At 43.8% G+C, this 22,798-nt stretch overlaps 1 pseudogene across 1 annotated transcript; it reads right to left on the bottom strand.

The window, feature by feature from the left end:
- Nucleotides 1–12,000: 12,000 nt before the first annotated feature.
- Nucleotides 12,001–13,912, bottom strand: LOC306665798 (cytochrome c-like; annotated as a pseudogene). Its single transcript has 2 exons — nucleotides 13,903–13,912; nucleotides 12,001–13,444 (listed from the first exon to the last, which is right to left on the bottom strand). The product of its transcript is annotated as a cytochrome c-like (transcript).
- Nucleotides 13,913–22,798: the final 8,886 nt, after the last annotated feature.

Genomic DNA, 22,798 nt, shown 5'->3' with positions numbered 1-22,798 from the left:
TAGAAACTGACCTAACCCACAGTCATGGACAGGATGTCCCTTGATAAATATGGCCTGAACTCAGACAATCTATCCTGATAACTATGTTATCTGTTTGAAAAACATTCATAGAGGTTCCATGTGTTAACCTGTCAGTGGTGCGATTCAGAAGCCACACAGAGCAGGCACTTTGCCTGGATCATTGGAGTCCGCACATTCGGTGAGACCACATAGATAAAGCCAGTGAAGCTCATGCCAATATTCATTATTACAAACAAAAGGAAGCACCCACGGGAAATGCTCCATACCCCCAGAGCAGACAATACCTCACAGCTCATCTGGTGTTTACCAGTAGTTACAAAAGGATCTAGAAAAACCAGAACTTGGTAGAAAAAGCAATGATTGATAATATAGCAAGGTTTTTGTGTGTTTTTGTTTTTGTTTTTGGCATGGTTCAGTTCGTTTTCTGAGCATTACCCCAGAATCTATATGAACAGTGCCTTCCGTCCCCTCTTGAAAACAATAAGACCCTTCCTTTTCAGTCTTTCTGTGGCCCTTATTTAGTACTTCAGGGAGCCATTTGTGTAAATTGCTTCTTGTGTTCATATCCGTGTGGGGAGTGGAATGGATGTTGCTTCTGCTCAAAGGCACAGTTTCAAGTCAAAGACCCTGAGGAGAGAAACAAGGAGAACCTGCTAATGAATCTAACTGTTCTTCACCTGGGGACCATTACTGCCACACGGTGATGGCAGCGTTGGTGTCTTGCTGTCTTGAAATTAGATCACAATAACTGACCACACCAATAATACTGGAATTGCAGGTGTTGGGTTTGTGGTCAGCTGGCCTCAGACTAATGGTGTCTGTGCTGACCACAGCGTGACCCACAAGAACCGTGGGACATTGGGCTGCACCTCCCTGAAGCAGCAAGACTTCTGTGAGAAGTTGGTTCCACAGGAAAACCGCCTTCTGGAAACCATCTGCATTCTCTTCCTACCAGCATGACGGGCTTTCTTAGAAACATCTGGAGTACTAAATACAGACCTCCCATAAGCCAAAACTTTTGGGGAATATCTCTCAAATGTGTGTCCATTATGTGTTGTTAAAGCATTTTGCTAGAGCTTCCTACCAATTACCTGCTGAATTCATGTGACTCCATCTGTCTTAAACAGAGAGTTTAATGACAATGTACTTGGTTTTGTTTGTTTGTTTGTCTCCCTGTGTTGCCCAGGCTGGTCTCTAATTCCTGGGCTCCAGTGTGCCTCCCACCTCAGCCTCCCAGTGCTGGGCCCACAGGTGTGTGCCACCCAACCAGCATGGTTATTTATTTTTTTTAATGAACATTTCATTTATGTGCATACATGCGATATATACAAAACATATAGGATATAGGACCAAGTTTTAAATATGTCTGGGAGGGAACAAGCAGTTTGGAGTAGAGGCATGTTGTGGGCCAGCCTGAGCCAGAGTCCTTGCCTGGGAGAGAGTCACTTCTTTGTTCAGGAGACCAGCCTATAGAACACCTGGAGAATGACTAAGTGCTAAACTGGTTACAAGAGCCAGAGAATGGCATGGATTCAAGAGATTGGCTTGGAATGAAACTAAGAGGGGGAGTTCAGTGTTAGAACAGGGAAGATGGAGATACACTTCGAGGGGGAAACTTGGTCCCGGTACATGGGCACATGTGCCCCAAATCCTGGTTCACAGAGGCGTCTCATAAATAAGGGCAGGTTGATAAGGTAGCCCCCAAGTAGCAATGACCTAGGAAATGGTTCATTCCCTTGTCTTCCAGCCCTGCCTCTTCCTGGTGGTGAGACCCCAGACCTGCCTCTTCCTGGTGGTGAGACCCCATATCAGTAGGGTATCTACACTTTTGTTTCCTCATCCACAAAGCAGAGTTAAATGTGTCTATCTTAAGGCTGCCCTGAGGATTTTAAACACCAAGTTCTTCCACCATGCTTGAAAAAGCAAGTAAACAATAACTACTAATCACTTTTTATCAATCATTCTAGAAACCATGGTGGATACCTTGTGGGATGTAGAAAGCACCAGACCTGGACTCTTAATGACAGTACATTTAGGACTGTGCTTAAGGCAAAAGCGCAAGGAGTTCTACTAAGTTTGAGATGATAAGTTACCGAGATGAAGTAGGGCTGAGAGAGCAAGAGGAGGAGATTCAGAAGAAAGCATCCTCTGCCTAAGGACAGAAGACAGGAGGCTGCACAGTGTGAGCTTCCTGTGGTGGGAAGGGAGCTGTTGAGCAGGGGAACAAGCAGCGGGAACTGCAGGGACCTGGTGGACACAGAACAGCTATGAGGACAGAGCCAGCCAGGGGCGATGCAGTCACTTAGAGGAGAGGGGACTAGGGCCAGTCGGGGGACAGTGGCAGTAGGAATTGGATATAGAGGAAAGAATGGATCCAAACAGCATTTCCAAATGACAGACCTGGTACACGGAATGAAGAATGAGAGGGAAGCAAAAATAACTGCAGTGTTCTGATCCTGAAAGACACAGGGGAGATTCCCACTCTGAAATTAGATGTGGGGCAGCACACCCCTCTAAACTAAATGCACGTCCATGTACACAGCGCAGCGCGGTGCTCTGTGTCTGCATTCTACAATGTCCTCTTGGCAGGAGAGACATTCTGGGGTATCAGCCTATCTCATGAGAACACCTGCTTCTCTGTCCCAACAGGAGTCGGTGCTCCTGACGACCATTTTGCCTCGAGATCCTACACACACACACACACACACACACACACACACACACACACACACAAACCATGGTTGGGAGCAGGATGGACACCAGACACAAAGTGGATCAAATATCTTCTCGTAGAAACTCAGAACCTCAGTGGAGATGTTATTTCTCTCTGGGCTGCTTGCTGAAACTCAGGTGACATGGACTTGGGAGATGCAGAGCAACCACCTCTCACCCTTTGTGTGGACAGGGAGAGGAGAGCAGAGATGAGGCAGAGAGAGCCCTGCTGATTCCCTGGAGCTTCACGCCTCTTGGCTTCCCACCCCTGGTGAGCCCCACAGCCCTCAGGCTCCACAGTATAGGCCACTGGCCTTCAAACCAAATCCCCCATTCTCTGAAGCTGCTTGAGTTAGTTTTGAAACTTGTTTGGATACTGGTGCATGCTTCGTTTCATTGAAATACGAGGCCTGCAAGATGTAAGCTCACATTTTTAGTTCCCCTTTGAGACTGGGACCTGATCCTGGCGTCAGTCCCCCAGAAGAGGTGGGTAACTAGGACTTTGATGACAGGCCCAGGTGGGTCGGAGAAGGAGGTTGGCTTCTGGTGCAGATATTAAAAGGTCTAAATGTCTTAGGGATGAACGCTGTAGAGAGACCAAGGAGATGTGGAGTCCAGTGAATGGACTCTAGATATGTAGTCTTCTCTGTGATTGTATTTGTTGTAGCACTACAGGATTAGGAGCAAGAGTCCTGGGTCAGTCTGATCGGGGATCAAATCCAACCTCAGTCTTCTGCTTGAGGTGCAATTACTTAATCTCTCTGAGACTCAGCTTCTTCAGCTATACATTTGGAATAATACCTATGTCATAGAGTTCCACTTGAGTCTCCAAGGGGGAGGCAATAAATATTACCCCTCTTCCTCACCCAGCTTTTATACCCTTTAAGAAATAAGAACCATGAAGATCAGTAGAAATGGAATGTAATTTTGGCAACTGGCACACGCCACAGGGAACAATATTGCTAAGTTTCAGAGTCAAAATAGGCTGCCTGTCAATATTGCCAACCATTCACTTCTTAGTCCATTCCTGTTGCTAACAACACAATACCACAGACTAGGTAAGTTATAAAGAAAGATCTATTTTGGCTCACGGTTCTGGTCCAAAGTCCAGGGCCCACACTTGGTGATGGCCTTCTTACTGGCAGAGTCCAAGGTGTCACAGGGCATCTCATGCTGAGACAAGAAGGCACAAGAGAACTAGCCAAACTGGCTTTCCTAACAGACCCATTGTCCAGATCATCCATGAATCCATTAATACATTAATTGCATGAATAGATTACTCTAGTCAGGATGACGGAAACCGAATCACTTTTTAAAGGTCCCACCTGGTCCCCACCTCTTAATGTCTTATAAGGGGAATTAAATTTCAACATGAAAAACCATATTCAAAACCACATTCAAACTATATCAGCATCCAAAGGACAATGAGTCCGCGAGTCATGTACCATGCCCAGGTTGTGACCACCCACTGGTCCTGAGAACCCCTGACAGATGAGCTCATGCCACCAATCGCCATGGACATTGCACCCACCCAGCAGTCACTGGGCAGCAATGAGGAGCGGGGCAAAGGACAGGTATGTAGAACCCTCCCAGAAACCACAAGTGGAGAAGACATGTTTCCCTGACCCACCCGACAACCACTCGTTAAGATGGAGCGAAGTCGTCCAGGTGAGTGTGGCATCACATACTATGGGGGTCTCACTATATTGAAACCAGCCATTCCATTCAGCAAGAGACGTGACTGACACATGAGGACGCTGGGGCTTCTGCCCACGGCTACTCTGATGGGTGCACAGCTCAGGGGGATGTGAAACGGGACGCGTGGATCTGCCCCCACCCCACTCTGATCCATCTGCCCCACCTCAGAAGGGATGTGAACACCTGCATGTGCCGGAGTATGCGTGTGACCATGGTATATACGCGTGGTTTCCAGTTTTCTCCTATTACAAGCAACGCTGCAATAGACCTTGCCATCTACATCTCTTGGTGCACGTGGGTACACACCGCTGTGCCTGGGTGGGACTTCTGATCATGGCGTTTCCCCGCCTCAGGAGCTAGTGCCAAGCAGGCCGGTGTTCAAAACAGCAGGTTTGAACACCAAGGGTGTTCAAATATGTCCAAGGGTGTGTTTGGACATATTTGCATGTAGGAGCAGGGTTAATGTGAAGTGAGGAGAGAGGGACCAGGCTCTGAGCAGCTCTGGGCTGTGGGGGGCAGCGGTATGTGTCCAAAAACGGCCCTGGCCTCCTCCACAGGGAAAGCCCACTGAAAGGAGAGGCAGAGCCGGGGGCCCTCCAGCCTCTGCTACCAGAGCTCCTCACAGTGTCAACCCCGGGGCGCTGAGGGAAGCTTTCATTGAGGAAATTGGCATTTCCTCACATGTGTGCAGCTGAACTTGGAGTACCACAAAAATATAGCTACAGAGATGAAGATTGAGTTGTCCACACAATGGTCTCACCTGCCCAGGTGCCAGCTCCCTGGCAGCCACACCCACTTCCATCTTAATCATCCCCATGTCCCCCTGTGTCTGCCACGTGGTAAGAACTCCCTCGACGCTTAGGAAAGAATGGCTAGATTTCCAACAGGCGGACTGAGGCAGCACTGGTTAGCCCCTGGGAAGTCACAGGAAAATTACAGTCTTCCCCTCAGGGACTCCACAGCATGTTTATAAGAGAATAGAGAACCAGAAAAGGACTTATGGAGGATGACATGGCAGATAGGTGGAGAATCCACCCCAGCAGAGACCAACGAGATGCAACTTGGAGTGGGAGAGGGCAGCCACAGAAACTAACGCGGGGTCGCCAAGAGTGGAGGTTCAGCGATGTCAGAGAGCCCTCAACAAGCGAGAGGCCCCAGAGTGGCTGCTTAAGAAAGGGCAGGAATAAAAAAAAGTTTTTTTCGAGACAACGCCAATGTTACCCTGTCTGGCCTTGAACTCATGATCCTCCTGCCTCAGCCTCCTGAGCAGCTGGGATTTTCCACCAGCTAAGGCAGAGAAATCTTTGAAGAAGCCTTTTTGAGGAAATGCAGAGACTGGCAGATCGGCACATGTGCACTGTGTCTATACATATCAGATGTCACACAATACGCATCCCATCATGTGAACAAGGAAAGGCAAATGGCCTGTTTTCTGCCTAGGTAACCAAAACGGCTTGTCTGGCTACCACCCAGGTTGGGGGTGGGGGGAGGGAAAGAGGGGGGCCACTGTCATTTGTTCCACAAGTTAGAAGATGCGTTTATGCTTCCTCGTTCAGATGAAGTCAGACAATGCTTATTCTCAGAAAGAACTCAGTAAAAAGCAACATGCAAAGCCAGAGGGAAAAGAGGAAGATGTGGAGACCCACTGTGAACTTGACACTTCACAACTCCTTTCCCTCCTGGCTCACAACAATCCAAGTTAGGCAGGAATTACTGTCCCCTTTTGGCAAGCATGAAAACTGGTGCTCACTAGGTTCAAGGGATTTGCACAAAAGCTCGCAGCCAGACGGGTAGAGCTGTGTCGCCTGCAGGCCGGGCTGCCCTGGAACCCACTCGTCAGTGCATGCTGGGCCCCCGCCCAGCCAGGTGTTTCTTCACCAGTGTAATGACAGGCAACGCCTTAGACGCCTCCACTGCCCAGTGGTAGGGTTTGTTGATTTGTTTGTCTATAAGGCCTAATTTCATTTGTTGTTATTATTATAACACCTTATTTTTAAGTGATTTCACACTCACAAGAAATTGCAGAATTAGCATAGAGTTCCCATGTACTCTTCACACAGCTTTGCCAAGGGCGGTGTCTTCCATCATCACAGCACACATGGAAACCAGAAAACCAACGTGGGTGGAACGTCAGGGTCTTTCAACCTCAGCACCGAGGTGTTGGGCCAGATGATTCCTTATGATGAGTCCACCCCCTGTGCATTGCAGGACGTTCAACAGCACCCATGGGCTCTGCCCACTAAATGCATGGGTTGAATCTCCCTCAAAATGCTTGGGACCAGAAGTATTTCAGATTGTGGAATATTTGCATATACCTAATGAGATATCCTGGGAATAGGTCTCAACTCTAATTCAACACAAAATTTATTCATCTTTCATGTTCACCTTACATAGCAGAGCCTGAACGGCTCACTGTTCCAGTACTAGGGATTGAACCCAGGGTCTCACACATACTAGGCAACCACCTCTTAGTTACATCCCCGACCCCATTTTATTTTATTTTGATAAAAGGTCTTGTTCAGTTGCCTAGGCTGGGTTTCAATTTACAATCATCCTGCCTCTGACTTCCTAGTAACCGGGATTCACTGAACCCAGCTTTTGGGAAGTCATTTCATACAGTATTTTAATGCACCTGCGCCTTGACAGTGGCCCATCATAGGAAGGTCAGGTGTGGAATTTTCCACTTTCAGCATCCCACTGGTGCTCAAAAGGTTTCAGATTTTGGAGCATTTCAGATTTTCACATTAGGAATGCTCAAGTTGTATGTCACATCCTCTCCCCAATCTCCATCACCAAAACTATTTCCAGACTCCATTGCTTTTAAAGTATTAAATTGCTTTACATTCTCGGTCAAATCAGGACTTGGGTTCAGCAGTATTTAGGTCTGACACATACAGAAAAATAGCCATAGCATTGTGCTGCAAACAGAAAGTACAAATTTTTTAAAATCTCAGAATTGAATAACGCTTTCAAACCACAAGGCTATTAACCACTCCGTTGAAAATCAAGGAGAAACACGAGGGCTGGATTCTGACGACAGCCGTTCTCAGTTTAAATAAACACTGTCAAAACCACACTTGCAGAAATCTGTTACTCATGCCTAGTGTTCCACTGGGCACGTTTCTCAAGCAAATCTTAAAATGGAGGTTCATGAGGTCATTTTCTCTCACCTGATTAGCAGGCACTGAATGACATCTCCATGTAATAAAAAAAAAAAAAAAATTCAGAATAGCCACCCACTCTTACCCCACTGCTGAAGAGTGGCCGAAGGCGCCCTCAGCAAAGGAGAGCAGATGCAGAGACAACAAAAGTGACAGTCACCTTTGCCCTGGTTCTGAGGCCACCCCTCATTCCCAACCCCCAGATGGGACTTCCAACCTTACCAAGTCCATGACAAGTCAGAGCTCTGGTTACACAGTCATCATCCCTAGAAAGTTCAGGGGTTCTAGCCACACATCTGCATTTGGACGCCCTGAAGAAATAACCTGGACGTTTTGGCTGTATTACAGTGGTGGTCAACTTCAATGACCTCAGCTTAGTTTCAAGTTAACTTTCATAATTAAAATTTCTTATAAAAATCTAAAAGTAAAATAAAAAAGACTACAGAGTGGCCATCAAGACAGTATGACCCAGATCATCTACAGGGTGGAAAGGCCAGGCCACAGCCCAGCTGGAGCCCCCAGGCTCTAAATAATGGGGGCCTGTGCCAGCCAGGGGCACCGTGTCCTCAGAACTCAATCCAACTTGAATGTATTGTTTCCTCTGCCAGAAAAATGGGTCTTTCAGGGCACATAGCACCAATACATAAATTCATCTTCAGTGACTCTCTGTAAACAGCAAAGTCCAAAATAACTCAGTATTCTGGTAACAGAAGCAACATCTCATTCAGCTGTTTTTGTTGTTGATGAGGTGAGGGAGACCCACAGACCTTTCTGTGTGCTCTTATTTTTTTCCCCAAAGAATGTACTGTGTATTTCAGTGTTAAACATTCACCCGAAATTTAATATCCAGATATATTCATAGATATCCCAGGAACCTTCAAACTCAGTTGGATCTACACATTTACATTGCTAATACAGCAAATAGAAACTTGCTAATTTTGGAGTCTGCACCCAATTGTGACCTGTGCATCGCAGAGGCTTCTGGATTTGCTGACTGAAAGATGCAATAGCAAAAAGAAAAATCTGAAATTGGTGTACATAAACACAACTGCTCCTTACCTAAACTGAAAGGAAGATTAATGGAATGTTCTGGGCTATTTTAAAGGGGTTCCAAACATAAAGTCACCACATTTATTTTTAAATAAGTAAAACTCAGGTGACGCCGTCCAGCAGAGTCAATTTGGCGTGGGGGACAAAAGAGTAGCAAGGCTCTTGAATTCGGAATGGTTTATTGATGAATCAGGAAACCCGGGAACCGGAACCTCGAACCTGGAACCCCAGCGCTCGAGGAGAGCCGGCTTATATCCCCTCCAGGAGGTGAAGGGTAGGGCTGACGCCAATTATGCAAAGATCAGGCGAGAAGCTAGCTGCCCTATCATGGTAAAGGTCAAAACAAGCAGGAACGATCAGGAGCACTCGGGAACACCTGTGAACACGTTGTGTGCGTGGACTTAATTGGATACCACCAATGACAAATCACCTGGGTGTGCTTATGTTAATCAACCTCCTCACGCCCAATGTGATCAAAGCAACTCTGACATAGCCCTAACACTCAGGGGAAAGTTAACTCTAATGGTATCTCTCTCTGGGAAAAAATGGCCTCTTTCACCTACCAAGGGTATATAAAGATGTCAACTGTACCAGAACAGCCTCCTGATAAGAAGTCACTGTTATAGTTTGGATCTGGAATGTCTCCAAAGACCCACGTATTAATGTTAGTCTTCAACATGGCACCATTGGAAAGTGCTGGAAACTTTACAAGGTGGGGCCTAGTGGGAGGTCTTGGGTCATTTGGAGCATGTCAAAGGAAAAAAGTGTTTTTCCTTTCCTGTGTGATCTGATCACCCAGAGGTAGTCAGCTGGTCACCTTAGCACCAAATGTAATCACGTCTTGCTGTAGCTTTTACGAGAACGCAAGTAGGGAGTGGAAGAAACACATTGTGCAAGGAACAAGTTAAGGGTCCTGGGGAATTTGCTGTTTGTTGAGGGTGACCCCTCAACAGTTTTAGCCTTGATGCTGTCTTTGGGGAGTCATGGTAAGGGCATCCTGGTTTTAATGATGCACCTGGTTTCTGAGAATGTCTGGTAAGTTATTCAGGCACGCGAGGTGGGTAGGGGGAAGGACGGTGAAGGACAGGCCTGTGTGCTTAGGCATATGCATTATGAAAAGTCCACGAGTCATCAAACCAAAACAGCAGGGAGCCTCATCAGGACAGGCAGGCTGTGGAGAATGAGAGCTGGGGCGCCCAACCTTCCCACGCTGTAGGGATTACGATCCCTTGAGAGAGCCATCCTTCAAAATCATGGGGAACCTTCCTGAAGCAGGCAAGCTTCAGGAAAGTGGGACTTGGTCCATCAGAATCTCCCCAGCAAGGGTGAGTTGCAACCCCAGAGGAGTTATTTCCAAACCATGCCATCACTCTCTGGGAGCCAGGTCACCAGGACCCTCCCTCCTCATCCCTGAACTGATGTCACCTCTGTCCTCCCGTTGAGGGGATTCACGCAGGTTCTCTGCAGCACGTCACCCTCTTTCCTTACTCTCTCACCTTTGCTCCAGTGGAGTCACAGGCACGGGGAACCGGGGTCCTCCTCGCCTGCCTCAGCTCCGTGGCCGGCCCTTGATCAGTAACATCTGGTGTTCGCTGCCCCATTCTTTGCCTGTTCTGAACTTTGGACCTTAATTTCTCAGTGACTGGAGGACGTATCCTGTAAATTTCTCACCAGAGCACACACTGGTGAAACTGGAGGGTCTCTAGATTGCAATTCAGTTGTCCAGGGCCCTTATGGGGTGAGAAGCTGGGGCTTCCATTTTCAGTCATTTTGATGGACAGGCCTTGTCGGCTAACAGTTGACAGCTTCTGGCCAGGGTACTCTCTGATGTGGCCAGGAGATTAGCAATTACAAGTTCCTGAATGCCAATGCTTGTTAGGGTAAAAGGACTTTCTTCTTTTCTTCTTACTCTCTCGTTTTTATCTCTAGACCTGCCGAATGTCATGGGACCTCACTCAAGCTCAAATTGGTGGGAAGTCTGATCCACATCTCAGGTACAGAGGCACTCCCCATCCCTTTGGGTGGAGATGCCCCATGTGAACTTTCTCTCTTCTGCTCTGAGGTCAGCTTTCTTTGCTGTTCTGTTATTTTCAGGCTTACACGGAGGGGTTCCTGCTCTCCCTGTGCATGTTTCTTTCATGACACCTGAACTGTACTAGGGACTGTGCTCCAGAGGAGGGAGGAGAGACAGAGAAAAAGGGACCCAGACAGGCAAGTTGTACCAGGTCTCAAGGTTTGTCGAGGATGCTTCAAGAGACCCCCTTAAATTTTCCTTCGAGACAACACAAGTATTATCCCATACCACCGGGACTCAGCCCCGGAACATCAGGGACACCCACACCTCATGAATTTTTTTTCTCGCCACTAATGGAAAATCATACGTTGATTCTAGTGAACGTCCCTTTTAGATATATTTTTAAAACCTGGAACAAATTCGATACCAGACTTTTAAAATGCAGAATGCTGGTGTCGTATGTCATCGTGCCTGGCCTAAATATACGCTGAGTGATAGAGAAAGCTGTCCACTAGATGGCAGTCTAAACCATAATACTTTTTCAGTTAACCCTCTGCTACAGGAGAGAAGGGGAATGGGGAGAACTCCCAAGTGTACAAGTTTGCTTTCTCCTGAGGGACCACCCAGACCCTCATGAATGATGCTGGATGGAATCCTTCCGTGGTACCCAAGCTTTAAAAACACCCTCACCCAAAGAGTTAGAGGACTTAGGAAAGTACTCTTCCCCAACTCCCTCCCAAGTTCAAATGATGAAAACCCAACAGTTTTTCTGTACACAGCCCTTCCTAACCTAGAGCCTAGCCCACCACACCCTGGTCCAACTGCTAACAACTATGCCCCTGGACAATTTGGCATTACATGGATACTTGTCCCATTTTCAATTAGGGTCTAAAACAGATCAGGCAAGATTTAGGCAAATTTGCAGGAGATCCAGAACAATATATTGAGAACTTTTAAGCTTTTGAATTAACTTGGGAAGACATAACTGTGATATTTGGGCAGACTTTAACCACTACAGAAAGAAAAAGCGATTAAAAAAACACAGTTCAAACATTCAGAGATCAGATACATCTTGTGGATTAGAAATATCCTGTAGGAATTACTGCAGTCCCTACTGTAGACCCTAACTGGAATTATGGGGAGGAAGAAGATAGACAAAAGCTAAATCATTACCTGATCTGCTTAAATGAAGGACTAAGAGGGAGCCGCCTTTAGCCTTTAAACTATGCCAAACCAGCAAGATAGAATAGGGAGATAAAGTCCCATTTCCTTTCTTGAACATATTAAGAAGTCACTCATAAAATATACTTCTATGAGTCCAGACTCTCCAAAAGGACAGTTAATTTTTAAAAGATAAATTTATCATTTGGTCAGCCCCAGACATCAGGAAAAAACTGCAGCAATTAGCTTTGGGTCCCAGGATTCCCACCGATGGACTTGTAAAAAGAGCTACCTTCATGTATTTTAACCAAGAACAGGAGGAGAAAGTAAGAGCCTAGAAAAGAAGAGATCACAAGAAAGAGGAGGGACAAGCCTGATTCCCCACCCCCTACTACAAGGCAGATCCAGTTTCTGTTACCCCCAAAAGACCTCCCACCCCAACTATGCCACCTCTGCCAACCGCCCAGCCACTAGAACATGGTTACCCTTATGAGAACGGTCCTTCAAGTCATGCTGATGATGTGGGCAGCAGGGACACCGGAAACCTGATTGCCCTGAGGGCCAAAGGGCCTTCAGGCCAACTGATTCCACCTGTACCTTCTTGGTTACAGAATGAGGAGGCCTCCAGACTGTCAGCCAGTCGCAGCTCCGTGGCCATTACGGGCTCAAAGTCAGGGTAATGCTAGATATTGCAGGTAAATCCCTGTAGTTCCTACTTGACACAGAAACTGCTTGCTCTGTTCTTATTTCTTTTTTTTTTTTTTTAGAAGTGCTAAATATTCTTTATTTAATGTTATACATAAAGCACACTAAAATGCCTTTCCATAAGGAAAAGATAGCATTTTAGATACAAGGCATTTTAGTTAAATTTACATAATCAGCAAAAATATAAAGTAGACAGTGCTTTCTTATCTCCAACTATTGCCTTTAATAGGCTAATGAACACAAATTGAGACACATGTGAATCTTGCTGGGTTCTGAGTCAGTGAAGGGATCTCCCTGGTATTTAAACACGCTCACATAATCAGTTATGTAAACTTAGACATAAAACCAGTTTTGAGATAGCATTCACCATTTTTGTGAAGCATCAAACATTACCAGTTAGGTCCAACCATAACTTTAAAAAGGGAAAACAGTGATGGAATTTGCTGAACTGGGATAATAATCAAAATATTAATTTAACTACATGTCAACTTTACTTAAATCAGAACTGTCCAACAAAAATACTCTGTCAATCATTCATGATCAGAATTCTGGTGTATCACATCATTAAGTGATAGTGCACATTAAAAAGCCACAGGACATTTCTGTTTGGTAATAAAGAAGGCAGTGGCTATTACTCATTAGTAGCTTTTTTGAGGTAAGCTATTAAGTCTGCCCTTTCTCCCTTCTTCTTAATGCCAGTGAAGATCATTTCTGCTCCAGGGATGCACTTTTGGGGTTTCTCCAAATACTCCATCAACACATCCTCGCCCCAGGTGCTGCCTTAGTTCTTGTTGGCATCTGTGAGAGAATCCAGCAGACTGACCTGTCTTCTGCCCGATGGTCTGTGAAGTTTGGCCTCCCTTCTCCTCAGTGTAGCCCTGGGCATACTTCTGAACAAAAACCTTCTTGCCCTTCTCAACATCTGAACCATTTTGAGTTCATTCTCTCATGGCTAGCACAACGAACATCCCAGCTCAGAAGCGGGATATCTCGCTTTCCTCTATTCTCATTTCTTCCTCTGATAAAGCAGTTATCTACTGGCTCTTGGCAGGTGACAGAAATTGATGGAAAGGCCCAGACCCTAAGCTCCGCTGATCTGGTGCATGACATGTAGGGCAACTGGACATGGGCTCAGTCCTTCCTAGTAATGCCTGGCAGTCCAGCCCCTCTGTTAAGAGGACATCGATTAGAAAAGGGGGAGCCCAGATTGTTTTGGAACCACCTATTATATGTCAGACAGGCTTTCATCCAAACTCCAGAGAGTATCTTTGCAATGCCAGTGGAATAAATTGCAAACCCTGAAGTATGAGACATTGGATGCCAGGGAGAGCCAAAATGGGCTTGCAGGTCAAGATTAAAGACCCTACTAATCACACTAACCCGAGGCCATGTCCTCCAAGACCTGAGGCTCTGGCCAGCATTCAGCCTTGATTACTGAGTTTTATACACAGATCCTGGTGCCTGGGAACCTTCATTGCAACACCCCAACTCTCTCAGCTAGAACGAGTAATGGGGATTGTGGTCTAGTTCAAGCCCTAAGGGTAATTAATGAGGTAGTCATTCCCACCCACTCAATAGGATCGAACCTCTGTATACATTTAAGTAAGATACAAATTGGTTCTCGGTACTGCGTTTAAAAGACGCCTTTCTCTGTATTCTGTATTCTGGTTCATCCTAACTTTTTTTTTTTTTTTAACTTTTGAATGGATAGAACTGAACAGGAGTTCCAATAAACTTGGACAGTACTACCCCAGGAGTGCAGGAACAATCCCCACTTATTTAGGAAGCATTAACCAAAGATTTAAGAGACCAAAATTTAGAGGACAGGATGGTTTTACAATATGTAGATGATCTTCTAATACATTCTCCATCCCATGAGGCTGCAAAAGACCATGTAGAAGAAATTTTAAACTTTTTGGCCAATGAAGAATTCTGAGTATCTCAAAAGAAGGCCCAGTTAATCAAACAAGAAGTAACCTATTTATAGAAGTTTTTTGTCACCAGGAGCTAAGATTCTTTCCCTGGAATAAATTCAGGCTATTCAAGGGTTACCCAGCCCCACAACGCACTGACAACTGTGGGCCTTTCTAGGCTTAACTGGGTATTATAGATTAGGGATTCGAGGATAGGAAGATATAGCAAAACCCCTTTATGAGCCATTGAAAGAGAGGGAAAGACTAAATGATATGGACAGAAACTCAGACAATTGCTTTAAAACAACTCAAAAAGGCTTTCTTCACGGCCTCTGATCCAGGACTGCCCAGGGCAGACAAGCTTTCAAATTTATGTAACTAAAAGAAGCCCAGAGGCCTCACACATTCTCACCTGAAAGACAGGACCTGTTTCTCAGCCTGTGGGTTATCTATCCAAAAATCTAGAATGACCCAGCTACCCACACACAGTAGCAGCAACCTTCATACTAGGAGAGGAGGCCTCCATAATAACTCTGATCCCCCTAACTGTTTACACCCATCAGGAAATAACTTTCTTACTAGAGACCAAAGAAGCTCTTTGGTTCACTGATAGATGATTGCTCAAATATCAAGTACTGTTTTTTAAAAACAGGAAATTTTTTTTTTGCAAAGATAATAATGCTATTAACTTATCCACTCTTCTCTCGAGGCCCAAAACATCTTCAGATCCATCCCCACATGATTGCACAGATATTATAAATCTCTTTTATGCTAGAAGAACAGATTTAGAGGCTACCCCCTTCTCTAATGCAGATCACATCTGGTTCACAGATGGAAGTTCCTTTGTTCAGCAGAAAATCCACAAAGAGGACTACTACATAGTATGTTTAATGGAGGTCATGGAAGCAAAAGTCTTTGCCAGCAGGAACTTCAGCTCAATTGACTGAGCTAATAGAATTGACACAACCATATTTCTTAGCTAAAAGACAAGCTACAATAAATATTGACTCCAAATATACATTCTTAGTTCTACACACACATGCCACTATTTTGGAGAGAAAAGGGAAATCTAAATTCTTAAAAGTAGTACTGTAAAATATAGACCACAGATTTCGAAACTATTGGAAGTTGATCACTTTTGCAGAGAAGTAGCCATTGTTCATTGTAAGGGACATCAGAAGGGAGATACGTAGGTTGCCCAAGGCAATAACCTACCTAAAACAGTGCCTAAAACAGTTAATTCAAACTCAGAGACAGTAGCTGCTCCAATTCCTAACTCACCAGTAGGATCTTATACTCCCATTTATACCCTAGAAGAGAAAAAAATGGTCTCTGAGTAACCACTACACTCAAGACTCAGGTGGATGGCTACATCTAGATAAAATAATACAACTTTCCCAAAATAGTCAGTGGAAGGTCTTTCGAGGATTACATGAGTCTTATAAGTCATTTTGGCAGAGAAAAGATGATAACTCTGTACAATTTTCTACTGGGCAGGGATTATCCAAGGCCATAGAACAGATAATTCAGGTCTGTGAGACACGTGCCCGCAAGGCAAAAGACCCCCCTGTTCAGTCTCACCAGTTCAAAGACATGGTCGCTACTCGGGAGAACATGGGAAATTAGGTTTTACCCAAATGGCTCCCTTCCAGGGATTTAAGTATTTATTAGTCATGGTAGATTTCCTAACCGGACAGGTCAAAGCTTTCCCTTCTAGGACTGAGAGGGCCACCAAATAATCAAGGCTCAAGGAAATTATTCTCAGGTTTGGACTCTCCAACATGACAGTGGGCCATCTTTTGGTTCTGAGATAATGCAAGGAGTGTCAACAAGCTTAGATGTTAAGTATTATTTACATTCTTCCTGGAGATCACAATCTTTAGGCAAAATAGAAAGGACAAATCAAACACTTAAAAACCAACTAAAAAGCTCTGTCAGGAAACAGCCATACCTGGGAAAAGATGTTGCCAATGGTGCTTCTTAGACTCAGAATTATAGCAAAGAATACATTTAAACCAGACCACAGGAGGCCATCAAGGGCCTTTTCTTCACAATGATATTGCCACAGAGGACAAATAAACTTGGTTGATAAAACTTGCAACAGAGCTAGGACAATTCCAACAGACATGAAAGGAATTTAGGGAACAATTTCTCCTCCACTAATGTGACTTCTCCTTCCTTATTCCTTCCTGGGATGCGAGTTCTAATTAAGTGCTATAGAGATCATCAACCCAAGTCCCAACTATGCCCCGTCTGGAAGGGGCCTCTCCCTACAGCATTATCTACCATTACAGCTGTCAAGGTTCCAGCTGGATCCATCATTCTTAAGTCAAGCTGTGAATTAAAAAGAATGACCCCAAGGAGACACTGAGGATCCCCTACCAACTACACCTGGACCCCCACAGAAGATCTGCAGTACCTCTTTACTGAAACCTAAGTATATGAGTTACACCCAGGACTCACAGACTTCCTTCCACCTCCTTCCTCAATATCAGTGGTTGAGCTATTATAAATCCTATAATATAAATATAATTTATACATACAATATCCCCCTTCCTCAACATCTCCTATTCTTGGAATTTTGTTCTTATTGGGATTTACAGTAGGCATTACCCTGCGGTTCATTGAGCTAAAACACAACTAATTTGGCTCTTTTCCTCCTTCTGTTAAGCTTTGATTGTACTAAAGGTGCTGACTGTTTTATAAGTTGGCAGTATGCCTGAGAAATAAATAAGATTGATGGCTGGATCTGTGGCTTAATTCCTCTTTCTAGCACCTCAGGATGGCCCTGGTGGGTTTCCCCTTTACAGAATTGGCTAGCCCTGCAAAGATATATCCTGGAGGGGTGCTGGGCTACAGATGGACACTATCAATTCTGACTCAGTAGGATACATCTCAATGGCCTCTTCCTCTCCAGTCGTGGCCAATGCCTCACTGCTATCGCCACTCTCAAAAAGATAGATGAGATACTTACAGGAGCCAGAATATCTCTAGACTTGGAGTACATTCCACAAATGTGTCGCATGAATCTCAGGTACACTAATGGGTATTATCTAATATTTGGCTCACTCCTCTAACTGGGCAATTACATCAAAAGGCTCCCCCATGTTAGACGAGTGGGCAAATTCCACTCATCGAGTAGGGTTTGTCCCATACTTTGATTGTCATCACACTGTAATTTTAAAAGCTACTGACAGATATTCTACTGAGTGGACTCTTCCTAAGACATAGTCTCCCTGGCCGGCTACAAATGGAACCTATTGGCTCTGTGGTTATAATCTTTAGCTATGGCTGTCTCCTGACTGGCTAAATATTCACACAACTGAATTCCCCTGGATTCCCTTGGACAGTGAACAACCTCTCTAACCGATCCCACTTACATGGTAGATTCCAAACCCTGGTGAACTAAAACAGTACCCCACTGGTATGATCGCCTATTTATTTAATTTATTATTAATTTTAATTTAATTATTAAATTATTAATAATTAATTATTAATATTATTATTAATATTATTAATAATAATTAATTATTATTAAATTTTTAGAATTATTATTGAATTTATTTAATTTATGTATTCATTTGTTTTATCGTTAGAGGTTGAAGATGTAATTTGGCATGAAAAATCCTTAATTAAATACACAAAAGGCTCTCAATGACATGGCCAGAGGAATAGATCTGCTCTCTGGGAACCAGGTCACCAGGACCCTCCCTCTCTCATCACTGAACTGATGTCACACCTGTCCTCCCACTGAGGGGATTCACGCAGGTTCTATGCAGCACGTCACCCTCTTTCCTCACTCTTTCTAGGAAACCTTTGCTCCTGCTCTGGGTTTCACTCAAATTGCTTCCAGTGAAGTCACAGGAATGGGGAACTGAGCTCCTCTACAGCTGCCTCAGCTCTGTGGTCGGCCCTTGATCTGTAACAGGGAGATGGCTGGAGGTGGGGTGAGTGAGAGGGTAGGGAGGGCACACATCACACTTTTAACAGCCAAGAGAAGCTGTGGGGTAAGGTTCCTGGAGTGCATTTGCACTTTGAAGGTTGGGGGTGGATTGCCTTTCTTTCTCAATGTGACTCTCACGGAGCTGCTTATAGAAAGTCGCCTGCAGGATGTGCCTGGGAAGGTTTTGGAGATCCGCTATTTCAGGCTGTTTCTGCAATCCTCCTGCCCTCACTGCTTATTCAATTCAGAATTTTTAGACTGAACTTCCTGTCTCAGCATTTGCTAGGATGCTGCCTGTGCTTGGGAAATGACTTTAGGTAACAAGTTTCAAAGGATGGGACTAACAATATGAACGAAATGAGCGACTATATCAGGGAGAATGTACACTGTCCCAATTACCTTAGATGTCTTACAAGTTACTCCAAAATGACTTCACTTTATCAGAAAGATTTGTAGATATGAATGTGTGGTCTGCATATGTGCAGATTTTCTAGTTGAACTGACTCTGGGCTTGTGACTTAAATAGACTTCTCTATAAGATTCATTGGGCAAATCTCACTTGCACATTGTAAAAGGAAGCTCTTACCTATGAGACGGCCAGCACCACTCTGCAGGAAGGGAAATCCAGATCTCTGGGATGAGCCCAGGCTGTCAGCTCCCTGCTCCCAACCCTTTTCCCTAATGACTTAAAGTAGCCTATCCCTGATCCTTAGAGCCCTGCAGGTCTCCCAGCAGCTCAGGGATGACCTGGGTCAAGACTGGACTGCAAACAGCTCAACTTTTGTAGAACTGTTAACTTCCCACAGCACTGTCTTTTAACCTACAAACCTGGGTCCCCTGTGCAAACCAGTTATGCACATTTAATTCAGTTCCATGATACCACAAAAAAATAGAACATTACATTTCCTCCCTTGGGCTGGTCCTTTCCTCATACTCCTGACAAAGAATGCCTGTTGCTGGTCAGGCTCAGTCAAGTTGTTCCGAGGCACAAAGTTCCAAAGAGATATACAACTCGAGAATGAAAGATCTTAACTAAGATATATAAAACTATTGGGCTATTTGTCAAAATACAGCACCCATTCATGATAAAAAACACTGAAGAAACTAGAGGTAGAAGGAACGTACCTCAACATCATAAAGGCTATACACAAAAACCCCAAAGCCAACCTCACAGTCAATGTGGAGAAACAGAAGGCATTTCCTTTAAAGTCTGGAACAAGACAAGGGTATCCACTTTCACCATTCCTGTTTAATATAGTGCTAGAAATTCTAACCAGAGCAATTTGGCAAGAAAATAATATAAAAGGGATTAAAAGTAGGAAAGAAGCTGGGCACAGTGGTGTATGCCTGTAATCCAGGTGGCTCGGGAGACTGAAACAGGAGGATTGTGAGTTCAAAGTCAGCCTCAGCAACAGTGAGACTGTAAGCAGTGAGACACTGTTTCCCAATCAAATATAAACTAAGGCTGGGGATGTGGCTCAGTAGTCAAGTACCCCTGAGTTTAATCCCCAAAACCCCCAAAAACTTAGGAAAGAAAAAAGTCAAATTATCACTGTTTACAGATAATATGATCCTATACTTAAGAGATCCAAAAAGCTCCACCAAAAGACTGCTAAAGCTAATAAACAAATTCAGCAAAGTAGCAGGTTACAAAATCATTATGCAAAAATCAATAGCTTTCCTATAACCAATAATGAATCTGTTGAGAAAGAAATCAGGAAAACAATTCAATTCGCAATAGCCTCAAAAAATAAATAAATAAAATACCTAGAAGTAAATCTAACCAAGGAGATAAAAGACCTATGAGGGAAAAAATGGAAAGACCTCCTATGTTCATGGATAGGCAGAATTAGTATTGTTTAAATGCTACCAAAACAATATACAGATTCAAATCAATCTCCATCAAAAATTTCAATGACATTCTTCACAGAACTAGGGAAAAAAAACCTTAAATTCATTAGGAAGAATAAAAGACCCAGAATAGGTAGTCAAATCAATTCTGAGTCAAAAAAGAAGAGAAGCAATGATGGAGGTATCACAATACCTGACTTCAAATTATACTACAGAGCTATAGTAACAAAAACTGCATAAAAAGAGACACATAGACCAATGGTACAGAAGACACAGAGACAAAACCATACAAATACAGTCATCATCCTCGACAAAGGTGCCAAAACATACAATGGAGAAGAGACAGCCTTTTAAACAAATGGTGTTGAGAAAACTGGTTGTCCATATGTAGAAGAATTAGACTAGACCCTTATCTCTCACTCTGCACAAAAAAATCAACTCAAAATGGATGAAAGACCTAGGGATTAGACCGGAAACTATACAATACCTAAAAGAAATAATAGGGTTTACACGCCAGCATGAAGGCACAAGGAAATGACTTTCTCAATGGGATCCCTTATGCTCAGGAAATAATGCCAAAAGTTAATAAATGAGAGGGCATCAAATTAAAAACCTTCTGCACAGCAAAGGAAACATTAAGAATGTGAAGAAAGAACCTATGGAATGGGAGAAAATCTTTACTAGTTAATCTTATGACAGAGGATTAGTATCTAAAATATATAATGAACTAAAAAAACTTAGACTATTAAAAAAACCCAAATGACCCAATTAATAAATGGGAAAAAGAATTAAACAGATACTTCTGCAAAGAAGAAATACAAATGGCCAACAAATATATAAAACTTGTTCAACATCATTTGATGCAAATCAAAACTACACTACGATTTCATCTCACACCAGTCAGAATGGCAGTCATCAAGAAAAGAAACAGTAATAAATGTTGGAGAGGATGTGGAGAAAAAGGAACATTTCACAGTGTTGTTGGGATATAAATTAGTACAACCATTATGGAAACCAGCATGGAGGTTCCTCAAAAGACTAGGCATGGAATAACCATATGACCCAGTTATACCATTACTCCGTATTTATCCTGAAGAATTAAAGTCATCATACTGCAGTGATACCTGCACACCCATGTTTATAGCTGCACAATTAATAGCCAAACTATGGAACCAATCTAGGTGCCCATCAACAGATGAATGGAAAAGGAAAATGTGGCATGTAAACACAACGAAGTTTTATTCAGCCATTTAGAAGAATGAAATTATGTCATTTGCAGGAAAATGGTTGGAACTTGAGAAATTATGCAAGTGAAATAAGCCAAACTCAGAGGGTCAATGGTTGCATGTTTTCTTTCATATGTGGAAGCTAAAGAGGAAAAAGGAAAAGAAATGTTGGAGACCTCATGAAAATAGAAGGGAGATCAGGAGAGTAGAGGAAAGGGAACAGGTGGAGGGAGGAGGGAAGGGAAAGGGGAAGTACTGAGGAATGACATTGGCAAATTATATTGTTATATCGTGTGCATGTGCAAATATGTAACAACAAATCCCACCATTAGGTACAACTATAATGTACCAATAAAACAGGAGAAAAAACTATTGGGCTAAAAAGCTGAAATATGGAAAACTCATGAGATGACAAATGAAAGGTTTCAAAGATGAAATGAACAAGAAGGTTCTGCTTCATTGTGATCAGGCAGGCACCTTGTGGACAGGCTCAAGAGTCACAGCATTCCAGGGAAGCCCTTGACCCCGGGGTCAGGACAGGAGGAAGGTCACAGCAGAAGGGATGGTCATAGTAGAAAGTCCTCTGGTTGGTGAGTTACAACGACTATCCCCTCAGTTGCTTCGGGAAGGCTGCCTGAGACATGGCCTTTACTCCTGGTGAACAGAGATGTCTGGTGTCCCAAGAGCTCAATGGGCTCCAAAATCCACTGTTGACTCCCTCAACAGAATCCCAGCCTCCCTAGTTAGGCTACCCATCATGCTTAATGAACCTGGGGTTCTCCAGGGGGAATTTCATTCTATACAGACTGCAAGATTTCCAGCCACAGATCCAGATATTTTTTAGATACACATTATGTCCAATATTCCCCGATCCAGTGATTCACAGGCACATTTGCCCTGAAGGAAGCAACTAGAATCTCTCCTTAGTGGAAGACAGGGTCCTTAAATTGCTGAGAACTCAGTTTTTAATCACCTGAGCTAGATAAGAGTTTAAAGTTTATTGTATTTTCAAGCAGAATGACCCTCGCTACTCAAGTTGAGATAAATATTGCTGCACAAAAGTACCAGCTGCATTGTGGAAATTAGGTTTTCTGGGTGTGTTTTTCATTCCTCTCAGAAAGTGAGACCCTGCCTCTAAACAAAATACAAAACAGGATCGGGGATATGGTTGAGGGCCCTGAGTTCAATTCCGACCATTCCTGACTGGTTAGTATTGCCCTTTCCTTCGAAATAACTTTTTAAAAACAAAACAAAAACTACTAAAAATAAAACCTATTTTCACTTCATTTACATTGACTACAAATCATTTGCTGTGGACTAGAACATGGCTCAGTGGTAGATCA

Source organism: Sciurus vulgaris (genome assembly GCF_902686455.1).
Source record: "Sciurus vulgaris genome assembly, chromosome: 7".
NCBI lineage: Eukaryota > Metazoa > Chordata > Mammalia > Rodentia > Sciuridae > Sciurus > Sciurus vulgaris.
The sequence above is the reverse complement of the archived record's forward strand: the minus strand, read 5'-3'. Positions and strand labels throughout refer to the sequence as shown.